Genomic DNA, 9,659 nt, shown 5'->3' with positions numbered 1-9,659 from the left:
AGTTGTAGGCATTCAGAGAGCTGTGCCTTGGACTTCAGAGTTGAAAGACAGCAGAGGTTGTCTGTCTGAAATGTGTTCAGTGCTTGAATCCATTCTATAGCATCCTCCAAAGCAGCCCTCCAACCTCTCCTTACATGCCTTGCTGGACAGAACACGCCCCGTTCTTCAGGAAACCCACATCATCCTGGCCCAGCTCTGTCTGCTGGGGAGTTCTGGTCCAGCTGCTGGCCGTCATTTTCCTCCCTGCCTTCTTCTGTTTCTCCTCTACTCCCTGTGCCCCAGCTGAGGGGTACTACTTCTTGATGGGTCAATCACTGATCCTGAAATTGTTGAGCGCCTATTATATGCCAGGTCTCGTCCATACAGAGAGAGATTGGATGAATTCTGGTTTTCAAGGAGCTCACAGGCTGCAAACAAATATTTACCACATTGTGTTGAAGTATGGGGCCTAAGAGGAGGTAGCAACTGCTGTGTCCTGGGATTGATGAGGAGGGAACTCATAATAATGTTCTTGGAAGAATGGATACCTGAACTGCATCAGAGGGCAGAGCTGGGAGGTCAGGCCTTCCATATGGAAGGATCTCACAGTCTGTACTGTCTCCTCTCCCCATGCTGTCTCCCACTGTGGTCGTGGCTCCTGCTGAGCAGAGCCTAGTACCTGGAGGCTGGGACAGGATCAGGCAGAGCTGAGGGGTGGGAGGTGTTACCACGTGAACCCTGCCAGTCAGTCAACCGACCAGCCTTCATGGGCCCTGTGGGGGCCAGCCCTGTGTGTGACTCCCCAGAGGAGGAAACAGGCTCTAATGCAGGCAGCCCCTGTCCAAGCTCACACAGAGAGCTTACAGGACAGTGTGCTAATCCAGGAGGCAGACCTAAATTCTGGACTCCATGGGGAGACCAGACATCTGGGCAAGAAGGTAGGAAAGGCCATGAACCTGGCTGCCTGAGAAGCTGCTGCCCAGTGGACCCTTGCCATGGGCTTGGGATCTTACCTGTTGTTCTCTAATGGCTCTGGCAGGCTGAAGTCTGGCAGCATCCTGGAGGCCTGAGCAGCAGCAGCCCAACTTTTATCAAACACATACAAATGGTAGAAGGTGCTAGGGTGCTAAAGTCAAAAGAAGTTACCATATGGAGACATAAGTGTAACTGCCTTGGGTAGATCAGCTTATTTACTCATTGCCACAACTTAGGAGGTAGGTATTATCCCCATGAGCAAATTGGGACTCAGACAGATAAACACGTTTTTCAGCATCATGCAGGTAGGCTGTAATATAATGGTTTGAAGCAGATGACTGTCTTTCTAATACCCAGCAACAAGGTCGCTAGGCTTTCCCTTCCAGATCCCTGGCATTAGAAGAGAGACTACCAGCCCTGGCTTCAGGGGTTGGTGGGTCTGCAAATCAAGGGCCTCTAGTTGTCTCAAATGCCACTATCTTTGGCCACCAGGGCTGCTCTGTTATCTTCAGTATGCTCAAGGTGTGGGAGGTCTTCCAAAGAAGCACTGGCAAACAGAAAGTCCTGGGTAGAACATGAAATAAATGTTTCCAGAGCACCCATTTCTGATCCAAACCCGAGTCAGGTATAGCTACAGCCTCTGTTCAAGGCCATTTGAGAAACTTCTTAGAGACCCTGCTTCCAGACCTCACACTCTTTAGTGGTTTCTCCCTCATTATCAATAGCATTGATGGACATTTTATCTGCATTATCTTAATCCTTGTGACAATGTGATGAGAAAGGAACTACTCTTACCCCTGTTTTGAAGTGGAAGAAACTGAGCTCAAGAGAGATGAAGTGCTTTCCTTAAGCTCACATGTCTAGTAAGTGGTGGACCTGGGACATGAACCTAAATAGTTTAACTCAAGACCCATAGTCTCTCTGACTAGCTGCCTCTGACAAGGGTCCTCCAGGAGTCTGGTCCTGGAGGTCTTCCCTTGCAGCAGTGGCAGCATGACTTCTCCCAAAGAAGGCTTCTGGAGACCTTCAGGAAGGGGAACATGGACATGACAAGGCAGAAGAGTCTGAGAACTGGTTGACATGGCAAGAGGGAAGAGCAGGCCAAAAGCAGTTGGCCATAGCTGCAATTAGGGAGCAGGAGGGGGTGGCTAGGGATAAGGCTAGATTGTGTCTCACAGGGCCTTGGGCAGCCGCGGAGGAGGAGGAAGCCTGAGCTTTGCTCTGGTGCCTCTTGGCTATATGGCTCCAGCTGGGAGAGGAGCTGGGGCCCAGAGAGTCTGAATGAAGAGACCTACTCAGCATGAGTGGTGGATCCTGAGCCCTGAGATTCCCTCCTGAGTCTCATTTTTCTTTGCAGTGTGGTGAGAGTCATTTTCTCCACTCTTTCTTCCTCTTTCTCCCAAATGCTTTCCTTGAACTGTGCAAAGAGGAACATCTGGAGAGACCCAGATGCAGCTAGAAAAAAACCCATCTGTGTCTGCCCAGTTGAGAGGAGAGGGGCTACACAGATGTAATGAGCAGTGCTGGGTTTGGAGGCTAGATTTCTTTCTTTTTTAAATTTTTAATGTTTGTTTTTGAGAGAGAGACAGAGACAGAGTGTGAGCAGAAGAGGGGCAGAGAGAGAGGGAGACACAGAATTGGAAGCAGGTTCCTGGCTCTGAGCTGTCAGAACAGAGCCCAACGCGGGACTCAGACTCATGAACTGTGAGATCATGACCTGAGCTGAAGTCTGCTGCTTAACCAACTGAGCCACCCAGGTGCCCCTGGAGGCTGGATTTCAAATACCAAATCTTTCAGGGGCTCTCTAAAGATTTTAGATGGAAAAGAGTGGAGGTCCTTTCTTTGGGCTGTTGGGCACAGTAGTAGAATGGATGAGGGTGAAAAGTGAAGACTTTCATTCATGCAGATGTATACCTTTAGTTTATTTTTTGAGAGAGAGAGAGAGAGAGAGAACGGGTCAGGGAAGGGCAGGGGGTGGTGGTGAAGAGAATCCCAAGCAGGCTCTGTGCACTGTCATCACAGAGCCTGATGTGGGGCTCTGATGTGGGGCTCAAACTCAGTGGACTGCAAGATCATGACCTGAACCAAAAGCAAGAGTTGGACACTTAACCGACTGAACCACTCTGGTGCTCCCATGCAGATAGATATGTTTTTGAGCACCTGTTAATGTCAGGCATTGTTTGAGACACTCAGAATACTGCAGCACATGAAACAGATATAATCCATGCCCTCCTGGAGCTTATGTTCTACTATCAGGAGGCATACTATGTAATAAATAAAGAAAATAATCTCAAAGAGCAATAAGTGTTACGCAGGCAATGAAGCAGGGTGATGTAGAACGTACCTGGGGGATGGGGTTCACTTTAGTTAGTGAGTGGTCAGGGAAGGCCTCTCTGAGCTGAGACCTGAAAGATGAGGCAGAGGAAGCCATGGGAATATCTGGGGCAGAGCGTTCCAGCGGAGAGAACATCAAGTGCAAAGCCCCCTGAGGTGGGATTTTCAAAGAGATTATAGGTAGTGTGGGTTATTCACAGACTGAGCACTGTCCAATGGGTCAGGAGATGGATTTAGACTTGCCTCTGCCTAAATGTCTCGAGTGTTTTGGGGCAGTAAGCCCGTTTTCTGTAAAATTCCTACCCTAACCCCAGGAAGACTTGGAATGAAAAAGACCCAAGCCTCCCTCCTAATATTCTGTTCCTCCTTCCTTCTTCTCCATTTTCTGGGGGCAGTAAGGGTAGGAGGAGGTTTTTCTCTGGGGTCCTAAGGGCTGGTGGTGGCATTGAGAGAGGTCAGGGACAAGGGCACCAGCCCAGCTACAAGAGATCCTGCCAAAGGCAGCTGGGCAGAGCCAAGTGTTGAAGTGGTCAAGGGAGTTCAAGCAGAACTGGATGCAGGAGGAGGCAGACAGCCTGGGGAGGAATGCCTACCCAAGTACACAGGAGTATGGGCTACAGGTCATCCGCTGTGTGTTAAGGCTCCCAGGTAGCTAGCCCCCACCACATATGCTGCTGTTAGGACAAGGGGTGGTGGAGAACCGGATAGGGAAACAGACAGAATCCTGGCCATTCTGGTTAAGTTCACACAGGGAAAGGCAATGGGTAGGCAATGCCTGAAACTTGGAGAAGTCCAGGCCTGCAGCAGCAAAATGAGTTCCAGGCCTCGCTTGTGGCAAGCTCTGCTGTGTTGGAACTGGTATGGGGATGACCTCATAGGTTCCAGTGTGAGGGGACTAGATAGGGCTGATCCCCAGCAAGAGAGCAATTGTACCCCTCTGCTGCCATCTGGACCATTGTGTCCAGTGTGTCGCTCTCCCAGACAGCTTCGAGGGGGAAGGCGTGAATCAGTTAACGTTTGAGTTTTGAAATCTTTATCTTGCTTTGCCCAAGGCATCACTTTGTGCCTACCTCTGAGACATTGCCTTTTGCCAAGCATTTGGCTGCCTGGTGCCCAGGTGTGGACAGCCTTGACTTAGAACTGCTTTTTTCTCAGCAGAATACCTTTGGTCTTATATGGTTGTCCTGGAGAGATTAAGTGACCCACCCAAGGTCACACTGTAAACCAACAGAGGAAGTAAAAAAAAAAAAAAGAAAGAAAAGAAAAGAAAGGACAAATAATGAGAGCTACTTTATTAAGTATTCACCCTGTGCCAGGTATAGTACAAAGGGCTTTAAAGGCTTTACCTTGCTAACCATCACATCATTAATATCTTTCTAATGGCTCTAATATCACCATTTTACAGATGAAGAGAATAGGCTAAGACCTGCCCAAGGACACACAGCAAGTGAGTGAGTGGAAACGGACTTGAACCCAGGGAGTCCAACAAGAGTCTGCACCCATAACTGCTTTGATGCAGGGAGTTTGTGAGTTGACTGGGTCTCAGAAAACAAAAAGCAACTGATTTGGCTGGGCAGGGCCCTGGGGGAGAGAAAAAGAAAACACTCTGACTCTTTCCTCTGCAGCCTTTTTCCTTCCTCCATTTTCCATTCTTTTTCTGGAAGGTAATTGCTTGGGGCAGTGACAACCTCCTGGTGAATTACACAGCTGGTTTCCCAGTGAGATTTGTAACAACAACCCCGCCAGCCTGGCGGCCCGCAGCAAGTTCCGGTTTAAGAAACTAATTGCTGGATTGTGTAGTTGGTGCTAAATTGGGTAATTTCTTGGTGACGGCATGTGTGCCAGTTCTTCCATTCCCAGATAGATTCGAGCTGCATCAGAGAATTTGTCATACACGGCACCCTCCCAGACTCCTCCACTTTCCACTTCCCAAGCTAGCACCAGCAATTGTAAAGGTGGCTGTTTCCCTGGGCCCAGAGGTTCACCCCCTGGGCAGCTCTCTGTGTCCTGGGATAGTAGAGACATGACTTTGTGCAGTAAAATGGGGAACATAGTAGGAGCACTCAGAATTGTCATAGGGCTTCAGGAGCTTTCTTTACTCTGTACTTACCTGACCTTGGACTTGGAACAAACTTTGTACTCACCTTTAGGGGAAAAGACTAAACCGTAAACCATAATCTGGTTTGCTCTGGAGTGTGTGGGTATGTGAGAGGTTGTTTTTTTTGTTTGTTTTCTTCTTTTAACAAATGCACTTTCATTACTGTGTTTATTTCAGAATGGCATTTAATAAGGGTGGCTTCTCTGGGCTGAAAGCATGGGGGTGGGGAGGAAGGCTAAGGTGTTGGGGTGAGGCAACACTGAGTTTGACTTTAGACTTTACCACCAACTCTGTAACCCAGGACAGGTCAGTTAGCATCTCCCAGCCTCAGTTTCTTTTTCTGTGAAATGGAAGTGGGGGGATAGTATCGAACTCTTGGAATTATTGTGGGAATTAAATAAGATGTCATAAGTGAAAGGCTTACATTCACTCAGCAAACACCTGCCATATGCCAAGCATCGTTCTAGGGGTGGGGGTAATGCGGTGAATATGAGGGATGAAATTCCTGCACTCACACGGAGCTCACATTCTAGTGGGAGAGACAGACAATCTCCAAATCACACACATTGAAAATGGTAATGATATAAGAGCTATACAGGTACCTAGTGCCTTGAGAGCAAACAGCAGGGAGATCTGACCTAGTCAGGGAGGCCAGAGAAAGCTGCCCTGAGGAAGCAACGGCGGGGCTGAGATCTGAAGGGTGTGTAGGAGTTAACAAGGCAGAGGTGGGCGGGAAAAGCTTTCTGGACAGGGGGAACAGGTCCCTGATGGGATCATGGGATTGCAAAAAGACTGGCCTGGTTGGAGCAGAGGAAGCGAGGGGGAGCATGTTGTGAGAGGGTGAATGTAGGAAGGGCTGGACCCTGCAGGCCTTGTTGGACAGGTTATGGCGTTTTATCTTAAGAACATCAATAAGCCAATGAAGAGTTTTAAGCAGAGAAGTGACAACATCAGATTTCTGTTTCCAAGTGACCATTTGGATTGGAAGCAGGGTAGGAAAGGAAGCAGGGAGACCAGTTAGGAGCTTTTGCAGATGCGCAGGCAGGAGACAGTGTTCTGAGCTAGGTGGATTGGTGAGCGGTGCTTTCTACTTACAGATACAGAAAACCTGGCCAACAATGGTTTAAAGAGGAGTTTATTTCTACCACATTTAGGACTGAGAAAGGCAGAACGGCTTATGTTGGTTCCATGGCTCAATGACTCCAGTACTAGCATTTCTGGGATTCTCTAGGCCTTTCTCTCATGGTGGCAAGATGGCTGCCTTAGCTCCAGACATCATGGTTGTATTCAAGCCTAGAAGAAAGGGAGATAGATGAGCAGGCATCATCAGGTCACTTGTCTAGTGTCACATACCTTCTGGTCTCAGAGCTTGTGCTTTTCCACTACACAGTGCTACCCTATAGGACATGGGTAGTTTGTCTAAAGAGGAGCCCATCTCCCCTGAGACTTAGAGCTGGGAGAACATGGACTGATGCCAAAGGGACTGAAGTTTGATAAAATCTTGATGGAGGTTCAGAGGCTTCACAGCAGCACCTGTGTGAGGCAGGGCCAAGGAGTAGGGGGAGCCTGGGAATGTCCACCCTTGGGAAGCTCAGCATGAGACTGCAGGTTGATGTGATCACAAATAAAGCAAATGAGATGGTCTGAGCTTCTGCCAAAGTGGACTTCGGTGCTGCGAGTCTCAAATGTGGGTCCTGCCTGGGCAAGAAGAGGAGGCCCATGATGTGGATGAAGGACCAGGCTATCAAAACTTCTTCCCAAAGCAAGGAGATACTTCCAAGAGCTTTTCCAACAACTGCTTGTGAGGTCTCTTGGTCTGAAGTCACCTCTGCTTCCCCAGACGAGGGCAGTGGAGAAGAATTGTTATCTAGAACCAAGCATTTGATGTCTGTGAGGTCATCCCAGGTTCCCTCCAGGAAAGATAACCAACAGCTTCTCCAGTCCAGGCCACAGGGTGGTCCAGGGGCTGGGCATGTCTCACCCTCTCCTCTGTGGAAGATTTCCAGGAGACTTCACAATTGTCTCCATTGTCTCACATCCCTCAGGGTCAGGAAGTTCTTCCTGATGTCTGACTGTGTCTCTTCCACTACTATTAATCATGCCTGCAAAGCTAGCTCCTCTTCTTGACATCCCTGTGTCTAATAATGGCATCATTAGTCTTCCAGTCACGGCTGCTGCAAACTTCAGAGTTGTCTTCCTTCCTGACTCTCTCTCCCACCTTATCCCAGCATTTGCCAAACCCTAAATGTCTGCTGGAACTCCCACAACCCACCCCTAAGAATTCCTTATTTGCCCACCTCTTCTGTCTTTGTGCCTCGTGTTTCCTCCTCTGGGAATTCTCTCTCCCCCACCACTTTGTCTTCAGAACACACAGCCATCTTGTTCTCCATCCCAAATACATCCTTCTCCGGGGAGTCTTCCTCACTCTTCTCTATTAGATCTGGTCTTGTCTTCATCTGAACTAGTGTAATGTTTTGCTATCCCTTTCTAGTCCAGTCATTTATTCATCTACTTGGTGAACATTTATTAAGCACCTGCTCAGGACAAAGCCCTGAGGGAGGTTTTGGAGATTCAGAGATAAATAGGATATGGTTCCCACTCTGCAAAAGATCACTTTCTGGTCAGGAGGACAGAAACTGAAATAGACAATTTCAATGCAGTATTATGGTTTCTTTCATGGGGGAACCCAGGGTGTTATGAAAGCCCAATAGAGAGACATAACCCAGAATTAGAGTACAGAAAGTCTTTAAGGGAAGGTGCAGCTTCATCTGAGTAAGTGTTAGCCAAGAGAAACGGTTGAAGGGAGTAGATGGAAGGAGATTCTAGGAGGAGGGTACAGCTTGTGCAAAAATATAGGGACCTAAAATAACCCTGTCATGTGGGATTGCTCTCTTGTTAGCTTGTAAGCCTCTCAGTGACAGAGACCACACTTAAATCACCTCTATACACTTCTTACTCAGGGTCTTGCCTATGGTAGCTGCTCAACAAACATTTGTGGAATGGAGTCATATTTGAGGGCAATGGGGGGGGGAAAAAAAAGCAGTGGCTCAGCACCATGGACAGATCACACAGACACCTGCAGTTGGAGGTAGTCCAACCTGTAAGCTCATTTGCATGTATTTGCATAACGAAGCCAACTTTATTTCCCGGGGGGTCCAAAGGCTCTGCATCATGGGGGATCCAATCAGTCCCGGTTTGGGAGGTTGGGAAGGGAAACTGTCAAGGCCAGAGACTGGTCGTCCGGGGACTCTGGGAGAATCTCTTTCTTCCTTTGCTCACTACTCTTCTTTTCCATCAGGAGCCAGTGATCCTGAGCCTTCTGAAGTTAGAATTCAGTCTGGTGGTGGGGATCCTGACACCAAGGATGGGAAGCCCCGGATGGTGAGTTGTAGGAGTCTGGGAGATGGGGAGTAGATTGAGGTTCTGAAATCAGAATGACTTGGGTTATTCTGGAAGCAACCTGAAACAGTGATATGGAGAGGTGGTGGTGGGGAGGAAGGGAGGATGGGTCTCAGAGGTGCTGCTGTCTGGAGTCTTTGAGGCTGTCATCCCCTCCTAGTCAGCAGATGGCCCAGGAGCCTGGTCTAGGATGAGGGAGGGCGCCGTCTGCCAGCTCCTCAGTCCCTGTCCCTCCTGCTGACACCCGCTCCTGCTGTAGCTCCTGTCCTGGCAGCTCTGGAGCCCTGATTGGAGAGTGTTCTTGCTGAGAGCTGACCTCTCTGTCCTGTAGCCTTGGCAAGCCTGGGATGGGGGCCAGGGGCACTGGTTTCAATGCTTTCTCTTCATCACCTCCCTGCCCTTCCAGCCTACTGTTCCTGGGAGGAGAAACTCCTGAGTTCCAATCCCAGTTTAGGGTTTAGATGCTGCCAGCATTCCTTCTCTTTATGGTTTCTCCTCCTTTTGTGACTCCCCTGCAGTGGAATGGGGTGGCCAATGGGGGTGGAGGGCAAAAGGGGAAATTTCACTGGGGAACACTTGGAACCCAGAAGATGAAGAGGCAGTCATCTTAGGTTATTCCTTCCTGTCTCAGCCCTGGAGTGGGTGGGTAGGGGGTGTGGGAGGGAGGAGAATGAGCCTGCAGCCAGATGGAAGGAACTGGGTGTGGAAGGAAGGGGAGGGGGTGGGTATGTAGATGTGGGTCCAGTGTTCTCTTTGGTGGCTGCTGCTGGAGGCCATGACCCTGAGGCCCGGTTCCTCATAACCGTGGGTGTGGATAGAGTTGCGGTAGAGGTGTGGCTCTAGATCAATTTGCCTCAACTCAGTTTGTTAAAAG

At 49.1% G+C, this 9,659-nt stretch overlaps 1 protein-coding gene across 1 annotated transcript in view; it reads left to right on the top strand.

Annotated features, from left to right (window-relative positions):
* Positions 1-8,687: 8,687 nt before the first annotated feature.
* DLGAP3 (DLG associated protein 3) overlaps positions 8,688-9,659 on the top strand; it is a 46,587-nt gene continuing 45,615 nt past the window's right edge. Inside the window, 1 exon segment of the mRNA XM_077753185.1 lies at positions 8,688-8,767. The gene's annotated coding sequence lies outside the window, so the exon portion shown is untranslated.

Source organism: Crocuta crocuta, unplaced genomic scaffold (assembly GCF_008692635.1).
Source record: "Crocuta crocuta isolate KB4526 unplaced genomic scaffold, BGI_CrCroc_1.0 scaffold303, whole genome shotgun sequence".
Taxonomy (NCBI): Eukaryota; Metazoa; Chordata; class Mammalia; order Carnivora; family Hyaenidae; genus Crocuta; species Crocuta crocuta.
This window is presented reverse-complemented; position numbering and strand designations above follow the sequence as displayed.